General features: G+C 39.6%; 1 protein-coding gene across 1 annotated transcript in view; it reads right to left on the minus strand.

The window, feature by feature from the left end:
- LOC135227083 (E3 ubiquitin-protein ligase MARCHF6-like) overlaps window positions 1–11,078 on the minus strand; it is a 131,848-nt gene that overhangs the window by 96,313 nt on the left and 24,457 nt on the right.

Genomic DNA, 11,078 nt, shown 5'->3' on the forward strand with positions numbered 1-11,078 from the left:
GCCCGACTGCACCTGTCCGGAAAGACCTGAGACTGTGACAGCATCACCAACAGCAGGAACAACAGGAACAGTCCAGGAACCGCAGGAACATCTGAAAGTGAATGAGCAGCAGCACCTGATCTGAAGGGAATGAGCGGCTGGGACAGCAACAGGTACGGCAGGCACGGCAGGTACCACAGGAGAGACAGCGTCCTGTCGGCAGCTACCGTCATCCTCGGCACTGGCGGCAGGTCCAGGGGGGTACTCGTTGGGCAGCGGCAGTCCGGGGTCGGCAATACAAAGAACCCAGGTGGCGGTGGCACCGTCCTGATTGGCACGGCAGGAATTGGTTCTGGATTGCAGCCGTGGGTGTTACCGACATGACATGTGGTGTGTACACCAGGTGCGGTGACATCTCATATGCTGGTGTCGAGATTTGGTTGTTGTAGTGGTTACCGTATCATGAGTGACCACTGCCGACCCCGCCAACCGCTGAATCAACCCCTGCAGTCCCAGCGACTCTCACACCTGTCCCAGGTCGTCCTCGCTGATGGCAAACCTGCGGAAGCAACAGTCGGGTTAATTAGAGGGTTGGCTTCCTCGCGCCTGGGGAGAGAAACCCCACCCAGAGCGGACGGAAGACCCGAGTACAACTGGACGTCCGTTAACCAAGGAGTCACTGGACTTCCGATGACTTCTGTGTCCCTCGTACAGCACCCACTGCGCCTCTGACGAATGCATACACGTTACACAGGGTGGCTCGTTGCGGGAGCACTCTCGCCCCGACAACGAGTACAAACCTCGTGAGGATCTACATCTACATTCAAGGTCGTCTCCCACGGATGTAGCACCTGCGGTAACATAGATAGATTAGTAAGAGGGGTTCCCTCACGCACGGGGGGAAACATGCCCCACCCCGAACGCAAGAAGGAAGCCCCCACATACAAAATACAATGAAGAAGCTGAGCGGGGGGCAGGAAGGAAGACGAAGAATCGGCTACCAAACTTCCTGGCAGACCTTCGCTTCCCCCACCCCCGCACAGCATGAAAAGTAATATGAAAATGAAACAGAATACTGCCCTTGCGATTCACTTCATAGAACTTAAAGGAGAAAAGATCAATTCCCGGGTAAGAACGGAAACTTGATCCAATAATATGATGCTATCAAAATATATATGAAAATGAAACAGAATACTGCACTTGCGATTTCATTTCACATAAAAAAATCGTAAGGATCAATTCCCGGGTAAGAACGAAAATTGATCCAGATTAAATTCATGCAACCAATAAATGAAAATGAAAAGAAATATTGCAATTGCGAATCCACTTTCATTGCATTCTATATACAAAATTAAAAGTTCGTGCCGAGCGCACTCACACTCTCGGTAACGAACGCACAGGGCAAAAATATAATGAAAAAAGTACTTACATTTTTCAATTACACCCTTCCGCCCAAATACATGACTCGGCGCGAGCGCGCCCGCCCTCGGCACGAGACATAATTCAAGGGTTCATAATTAAGTAATGAAAAATGAAAACAGTGTACTTACAGTTTCATTTTCAAGTCAAACAAACCATTAGTAGAAACACAATATAAACAAAGCATACGACGATGAAGCGGCAGAGAGCGATGACGAACACGTCCTTCACACCCGCGGCCGAAAGCAAAAGTGATTTGTTTACCTCCCAGTCGCGCGGCGCGCGACTGTCGGACAAGCAGTTAACTACCGTTCTCCCCTTGTTCGAAGCTTACGACCGTTCCAGCTGCCGCTTAGCTACTTCCTATTGTTAAAGGACCGATGGTTTGTATTACGTATCGGAACAAAAGTCTATAAAAATGAGAAAATTCCCCTCATCACTTTGGGCAGGTGCCCAACTCTGAAAGCAGCAATGAACTGTAATGTTCACAGGAGCCATCTCACTCACACATTGCTCTATTAGCAACGACTGAAGTTGTAACACAAAAAAATGCCTATTATTAGAATTTGTATAATATTCACTGTACAATGAGAGAGACACTGATTTACATTCCATAGCATTTGCTGTCATTAACCTAGCAATGGACATAGCCCACACAAGAAAGAAGTTCATCATATAGCACTTGTACTAATATCAACAATGGATATTAAGTATTTGTTACAAAGTTTCTGAGACATTCAAACTCACGCAAAGGGATACTCCTACATAAAAGGCCACTGTTCGTATTCCCAGACACAAGTACGTGGTTTTTTTGAAGTGACAACCGATTATCAAGACCCTCACCAACTACAGAAATATCATCATTACCTGTTATAGTTAAATTTTCAGCCTAATACAGTTACTTTAACTATATAATTTGTGCTCAATAAAAAGATAAGACGCGTCAGCACCTAAATCAATCATCCCAATAGTCCTCTATGGACGTTACTCATTCAAGTGGAAAAATATGATGCTTGGTTATGTTTTTTTTTTTTATCTGAAAAGCTTAATTGACGAAACAAAAATATAGCCCTACATCTTGGTACATTTCTGTAATGACATGGTGATCGACATAACACTTCAAATATAGGTAAATCAGGGGAGAGTAAATGTACTTATACCATATTTAGTATAGCTATGGCCAAACTTTTCAGATAATATACGATTGGACTAGTTCAATGGCAGTAGCCCGTTATTTTACTTTAATAGAATTACCAATTAATGGAGTTTTTACACCGAGCTCTTCAACTCCGACATCCACATTATGATTTACCTATAGGGCAGAAAAACACGACTGTCAAGCATTAGGCCTGGTCTACCTATTTGCAAAATTTGGGGAATAAGGCGAGAGTAAATAGACTTGCCAATTAGGTATTAAAGCTGCCTTGCAAATAGGCCTAGGTTTTAATCTTTATTGTACACTGTATTATACCTAGGCTAGGTACTTTAAAAGAAAATAGCTCGCTCGCAGAGCTCATAGCTAGCCTAATTGTAAACACCAAAATATAACAATTGTAATTAGCCTATATCTTCATCATTGATTACAATATTAGTACCAGCCTAGGCCTATATAGAATTAAGCCTAGGCCTAGCTTAAGCCTCGTAAGATCCTGCTCTTGAAAAAGTGTCATTAGGCCTACTGATCAAGTCTCCGAAATTCCTCTCTATCCACATCACTCACGTCAAACAATCTTACGCTTAAGCAAATTGACAAACTTTCCTTTGACAGTTTGATTCTGTTTATCGTTTACGTAAGTAGCTAATTATTGAGATAGGCCTAGGCCCACTTCGTCTAGAATTACTAAATGCAGCCTAGTATCCAGGAAAAGTCTGAACCATCGATTTTAAAAGGCAACAAATCGTCAAGTTGGACCCAAACTCGAGGGGACGGTTCGTCCCCGGCGAAAGGTCAACCCAGGGCATGGCGACAGGGCACGACAACGAAACGAGGCCTAAATTCTGATCGCCAATTTCAAGGTTGTTCGTCCGTTCGCTCTCTGACGTCACGTCGGGGAATCGACACTTTTCCCCGACTCTCTTTTTCCCACCACCGAAACAACTTCGCACTTCATCACTCGCAGACGTCGAGGGGCATCCATGCCCTTCGAGGGCGACAGGGGCGGGGGCGGAATCCCGCGGACGGGGGGGCCGAAATCGTACCCTGGTTTTGAGAATCCTCCTCCATTTTCGTCCTTACAGCAGCAGCAGCAGCAGTCAACACACACAACAAACAGCTGAGCATCACATCTGCGTCCCCCTCCCCCTCCCTCCCTCCCTGCCCGAACACCTCAGGTGTGAGGCGCCTTCATAGATCCCCGACTCGATTTTCGCTTTACTTTCTTTTTGGCTTTACTTCGGGGGTTTTCAGGCCCCTCTGCTGGGGGTGGGGTTTCTTTGATTAATGCACTGGGATGTACCAGGTCTGTTCCCCGGGGGGGGGTCCCAAAATTTCTGGAAGTAGATATTTTCTGTGACTATCCTTAAAATTCTGTTAACCAAAGTCAGTACTTTGAATGACATCTAATCGAGTATATAAGTCAGTACTTTGAATGACATCTAATCGAATATATAAGTAATATAACATTTTCAAGTCTTTCATCTTGTATATACATTCAATGACATTTACAGAAGAAAAGATCCCGTCTTGGGGAAAAAAAGACCACCCCCAAAAACAACAAAAAATAAATAAATAAATAAACTCTGGGTAGTACTATTAGGTGTTCTCGAGGCATTCTCCAAGTAAGGTTCTCGGGTGTTCTTCCATTAGGCTCAGGTGTTCATGAATCAATTAGAATTCTTGGGGCGTTCTTCAGGTAGGAATTTACTTGAACTAAATATAGAACTTAGGCCAAAGGTCAAGCACTGGGACCAATGAGGTCATTTAGCGCCGAAACGCAAATTGACTGTCAAGTTTGAAAGGCGTACTAGGTGGGAAACCTCGCAGTTGCACTATGAATCAGTTGTTAAGAGAGGATGAAACGTAAGATGTAAGAAAAAGAATATGAAAGGAGGTACAGTAAAAGGAACAAAAGGGGGTTGCAGCTGTCATTCAGGTACGGTTCTCAGATGTTCATCAATTAGGGTTATCGGGTGTTCTTCAATTAAGATTCTTGGGATGTTCTTCGGTTTGGGTTCTCAGGTATTTTCAGTTAGGGCACAACCACTATCAGACAATTTTCATTGCCCATTTAAATGGCATAAATACAGATTGTAAATGCATACAGACCATTCTGGAAAGTAGCTAAATCAACTGTTTTATAAAAAAAAAAAATAATAATAAAAAACATGGATGCCAATGGTTACTGGTAGTTACAATGAAGGCCTACAGGGACACAAATGAGTGCTTCGTAAAGGGTTGTGGACCCCTTGGATGGAGACGATATTCCATTAAGGACAGACGAGCCTCTTCATATGAGATTATTGAAATGCCAAGAAAATAACAGCATTCCCATAACCTCATATGAGTTACAAAATGGATAGGGTTCGAGGTTGCAGCCTCATAAACTATGTTTTCTTTGTTGTGAAAAAGAAAAATACTAAATATACACTCTCACTGAAAGCTTTTGGCATTAAGACAGACATATGAGAGGGAAGTGTTGACAGGAATTGGACGGACAACAATTGTCTTGGGTAAACGAAAGGCAAAGTACAATGTATTCATTTTCTAATATATTCCGTTGTTAAGAAGATGGATATAAACATTGTACCCGATCATGGAGAAGTGAGCTGTTGCACCACCAACCTTTAATAATTCCAATGTTGTCGCCTTTTAGGTAACATTGCGAGGATGTACGCAACAGGAATTTCAACTTCCAAGACTACTGAATATCGTACAAAGGTAATAACTAAATATTGCCATAAACTGCTGGGTTTGAGCTAATTACCAAACACCGACCAGACATCAATCTGGACAAGTCTAATTTTCTCCTGATTTTAACTTGCATTATTGTACATAATGTACTACAAAGTTGTTATTACTTATGTGTTTAATGGCATTATCAGTGTTCTTATCTAGTCACTATATTTGAAGTAAGCATGACGCAAGTTTGAGATGGCATTTGGTTTTGGGGGAAAATGCTGTGACTTGCAATGTCACGAATATAAATGGAAGCTAGACAGAAGAACCAATAATAAAATGGATGGCAAAGAATGCAAGGAGTTGCTTTGCATAACTGCTTAGGATTAATATAACAGCTGATGAAGGGATGAGAGAAGAGCTGAGTGACAGAATAAGAGAAGCAAGAAAGATAGTAGCATGTATGCACAAGAAAGCCTTACTAAGAGTGTGTGAAATGATTGTTAAGCCAACTCTCCTTTACAGAAGCAATCTCGATACAGGATAGTTCAGACTATTTTGAGATGGTTTGGTCATTAATGAGGAAAAATGGATGACAATTGGTTGATGGAAAGAGTACGTAATTCAGAAGCGACAAGGGAAAGGAAGAGAACACCGGTAGAAAAGGGTGGATAGATACCATGAATGAGATATCAGAAAGGAGGGCATGTATACAATATACTATATTACCATCTGTAGCTTAAAAATGTTCTCTGCCGTTAAGGAATTCTACCTGTATTCGTGAAAGAATGAAATTATTCCCCCCGTTTTATTAAACGTCCAAAAGTCACGCTTCCTTCCCATTAACAACAAGGAATGTAATGCTTTCGTTTAACAAATATCATGGGAAAGTAACAAATCTCTTCCGAATAACCAAAGAAACAATGTAAAAGTAGGAAGTTTGAAACAATTAAATGGCGCCAGAGGGCTTAACTCTAGTATATTGTAATTATTGTAGAAAGTAAGTGTCTGATTCTGGTAACCACTCCTTCAAAATATAATCTGTAGTTTTTTTCTCTCTATCATATTGTGCAGTGTGGAAAAACGTCTCAGACAATGAACCCACTCACCCTGGCGTCTTTGTACGTCATACGAATTACATCAGTCTATGATAGTACGAGAACTTTTTTTAAACTTGGCTGGCTATAGTCAGTTAAACTCAGTTTTCGTCAGCGGGAATCAGTAATGACTTTCCGTTGTTTATCTAGAGAGAGAGAGAGAGAGAGGAGAGAGAGAGAGAGCTTCCAGTGTTTTTCCTTTATTACCATTGTGCTCGTTGACTTTTGGGAGGGGGTTTAATTAAAATTTCTTGGTATATCTTCTCTCAGGACCTATATAGATCTCAGTCGGAGTTTCAGTCACATGAAGAAATGTTTTTCGTATATCCATCAGTTACTTTTTACCGGCTTTGGCCTTCCGTCCTTATCGATAAAAGGCTCAGTCATCGTTGCGTGTTGGTACACTAGTTTAACTGCGGTTTTTCTCGATCACTGACGAAATCTATCACGAGGCACACAAACACTCTCTCTCTCTCTCTCTCTCTCTCTCTCTCGTCTCTCTCTTCTCTCTCTCTCTTGCATGTTAGTCTATATATATATATATATACATATATATATATATATATATATATATATATATATATAGATATATATAATTATATATATATATTATGATATATACAAGTTCAAAGTACTAAGATATACACCTTTCATATTCATTTTCCAGGAGAGAGAAACAGTATTGCATTTTTTTTTTTAAATAAAATTCATTTTAGTCGAAACTAAAACGGTTAAGACGATTTTCAACGATTTCAAATTTCTGTTCAGTGTACAATTTTTAACCAAGTGGGTCTATTTCAGTTAATGGCATCTAATTACCTTCTACAATTTCTTGTTTTATTTGTAGCTCTATTGAAGTAATAAATGCAAAGTACAATAAACTAATCTATTATTTAGCCTTTTTTAAAACTTGTTTCGTTTGAATCTACACTGTTTTGGGTTAAAATTTTAATTCAAATTACGTGTAGTGCATATCGTAGGCTTAAAAAAATAAAAACTTTTATCTGTATCAGTGGAGCGTGTCAGCCTTGTATGGCTTTGCTTGACAACAAATGAATTCTCTCTCTCTCCTCTCTTCTCCCTCTCTCTCTCTCTCTCTCTCTCTCTCTCTCTCTCTCTCTCTCTCTCTCTCTCTCTCTCTCTCTTCTCTCTCTATATGTATATGTATATATATAATATCTATATATATATATATATATATATTATATATATATATATATATATATATATATATTCCGCTGCTTTCAAATCCAGAGATTGAAAAAATGCCGTTTTTTTTCTCCCGCTTTGAAAAGGCTGATGATGACACTGCATATTTAGAGTTAATTTAGGTCGAACTCCTAACGCGAGTCACGCATCTTTTTCAGGCAGTTCTGAATATTCATACTATGATTTTTTTTTAACGACTTATGCAAATATTTTCATTTTTTCATGTCAGGTAAAGAGCACGATGACTTTACAAAGCCCAATTTAAATTTCTGTCATTATTTATCGAAATAAAATGTCCATGAGCGATATTTTCAGTGATTCTCAGTTACAGCAATGACATTTTGTACGTATATGACAACTACAGCCCAACGTTAAAACCTTCTTCGCTGTAAATAAACACGTTTTGGTCAATTTAAGTTATGTGAATCCGCAATTTGTCAAGCTTGTCATAATACTTGATGGAGGGTAGACGCAGAGCCGTATATCTGGGTAGACGAGCACCATGTCCTCTTATTCGACCACATTCCCACAGAATGCGGTATGAATATTGACAAGTTCAACTCACGCTCTGAGTATTTTAGACTTAGCTATAATCTTCACCTTTCGACTTTCATTATTGCTGTTAAGAACAGCCCCCGAGCATAAACATCGTGAGTGATAGCCAACATATTTTCTTGCATCCAGGGATAAATGGGACATCCTATTCAGTCATTTGTAATGCTTCCCTACCTAGTTAGTATGCTCAAAGGATATTCTTCTTCTTCTTCTTCTTCTTCTTCTTCTTCTTCTTCTTCTTCTTCTTCTTCTTCTTCTTCTTCTTCTCTTGTTAAGTTTTGAGATACTGTTTAGCTTTCCTTGTCTCATTTCTGTTGCCTTTGGATATATTCTCTGCCGGCAATTCTTATTACCTTCACGAACGTTTTGACAGATTTTTAGATTTATTCAACCTGATTTTATCTGTTCATGGAAAGCATAGAAGTTAAATCTTTTTATTCGTTTTCCTTTATGCTACATTCTATCAGTAGCCGGCAAAACTGTCAGTGGTGACACGAAATCATCTGCACGTCATGGGCGTGAGGCAGCAGCAGCGTTGTAATTTCGAGACACAACAGAATTTATCTTGAATTCTTGGAAACTGAAGGCTGGGAAAAACCATTGTTTTTCCGTACCTCTGACATGTTAATTCTATGCAATGACAAAAATGCACGTTCTTTCACAATTCTAGAGCACTCCAAGGACGATAATGCGATCATTTCTTTTCAGCATAAATCCCTCAAAATCAGTCTATCAAGAATTCCAAGATAATCAATAGATAGTAGATAATTTCCTAAGCTACACTGGCAAGGGAAGTAGACCTACACGGTGAAAACATCAAGTACCAAAATCGAATTGAAACATCAAATATAGACGTCCATTATCAATTTTTTTTTATGGGGATCGCCAAAGTTTCCTTAATGTTATTCGAATGCTCAAAACTTGGCTTTTACAGCGAGGTTACCTACCATTCATTTTAATTATCACGAATTCGATACAGCATCAATCAACTCGGTAATAACTACCTAACTATATCTGCGCTTCAATGTATTTCACCAAAGCATTTCTACCACGGCAAACTTTTGATCAGTATTACGTAATGTATACATACATTACCTGGTTCTGGAGGTAATTCTTGCTTTTAATGATTAGTCCACGTCACATCTGCAACATAACTTGGTCTTATTTGCATCAATAATCAATGATGATGATGATCTCACAAAGTGGAAGGTGAGCCGTGCCCGCAAAAATGCGAGACCCTCAGGTAAAAGCTGAAAAGTTAAAAAAAAAATCAAATTCACTAAAATGCATTACGCGAATCATGAATTTACCATGAAAACAAGCACTCTGTGGCACTTTCAACCATTCAGCACTCCGGAATATGAAAAGGAGTCAGAGTGGTTGGACAGGAAGATACAGCGATGCAGAAAATGAATAATAAGTACAAGGATCTAAATGTGAAACTGGGTGAACACCCACAGTTGCACACAGCCTTACATAACTGTTAGAGAGGTTGAACAGCCAGGTAAAAGAAAGAAAACGGAAATGGATGTCAATTAACAGGAAAAAAGCGGTGCGTCTAGGGATGATGAAAGGACGCCTACAACGGAGGATAAAACCGATTGGAATTCCTAGTGGAAAAAGATAAAAATGCTTTTTTTTCTTTTTTTGAAGATCTTGGGGTAGGCAATTAAGAAATTTATGTAGGCCTATTTAAAATATGATGAAGATAAAGAGGTTAGTGAAAGAAAACACCATAATAGTTCATTCTTCTGAAAACTGGTAATACACACCATCGAATGATTTATTTTATCTTTTATTATTGAAGGATTTAAATCACCACAGGGATGACAAACATTACTTCAGACATCGCCGATAAAAATAAGTGCTCAACATGAGTCATTCTTAGGATTAAAATTTCACGTAATTTCCAAGCCATGTTTTATGTTTTTACGTTATTTTTCTTTATTTATTTACCTGTCATTTCAACAAAGACTAAATTATAGAATGCTAAGTACTTGTGCTTCCTTAACGACGTTATTTTTCAATACAAAGTGATAATAGTCTTTTTCGGATACAATATTATAACTGTAACTTGTGTCATTTTAGTCGTCGTATCCCATGACGCTGCTATGCATCATGAGCATCATATAATACCTTTCTTTGAAGTGCAATAACCTAAAATTCACAATTTCCTCCTCTGAGACAAATTAGCCCATCAATCACTGACAAGGCGGTCTTCTACGATCTCAGCTTATCTCAATGCATTCTTGCTCTGCCACCTCATCGTTACGAATCGGTTATATCTCTGGTCCAAAGACGGACACTCAAGTTCTCAACGCGTTCATCTTGTTTTAAGATTTCCGTAACATTAGTTGATCTGATATTAAACGGTGTTCTTGCATTGACTCGATAATGTATTTTATGCTCGCGATGCAGAGTTGATGATCTCATACAAACTTACACAGCTCTAAATACTACTGGAGCATCGGGGTAGGGCCAATGGCCGGTAGGATAGTTTTTCTATTCGCCAACTGGACAGTTCGGCAAGGGATTCGTCCCACTAATTCTAGACTCAGAGGGTGGGGTTTCTATTAACGATACAAGCATCAACGCATGTGGCTTTGGAGACTAGAAGTTGCAGACAAAGGTTGCTGGCAAGTTTTTCCATTAGAGAATAGAAAACAAATATTCATCTAAAACAAAACCAACGGATTCTAGTCGTAAATGCCGTCTCCATTCTCGGCAAATTCTAAACAGGCAACTGAAACTGTATCTACGCTTCGGCAGATAGATAGATGAAGGTTTATCAGAGAGGCAGAGGTCCCCAGTTTTCTATGCCCTATTTTCATATTTCATTACCACAAAAATAACTATCTAGTGCTTGCTCATACATCTATGTATTCTCAAGTACACATATATCAGTTAGCCGTCCACAGTAGTGTGGTAGAAATAGGCTTACGCAATAATTGCCACAGAAGACTTTCTCTATGGAAGTTGTGGGA

This window comes from Macrobrachium nipponense, chromosome 15, assembly GCF_015104395.2.
Source record: "Macrobrachium nipponense isolate FS-2020 chromosome 15, ASM1510439v2, whole genome shotgun sequence".
Taxonomy (NCBI): domain Eukaryota; kingdom Metazoa; phylum Arthropoda; class Malacostraca; order Decapoda; family Palaemonidae; genus Macrobrachium; species Macrobrachium nipponense.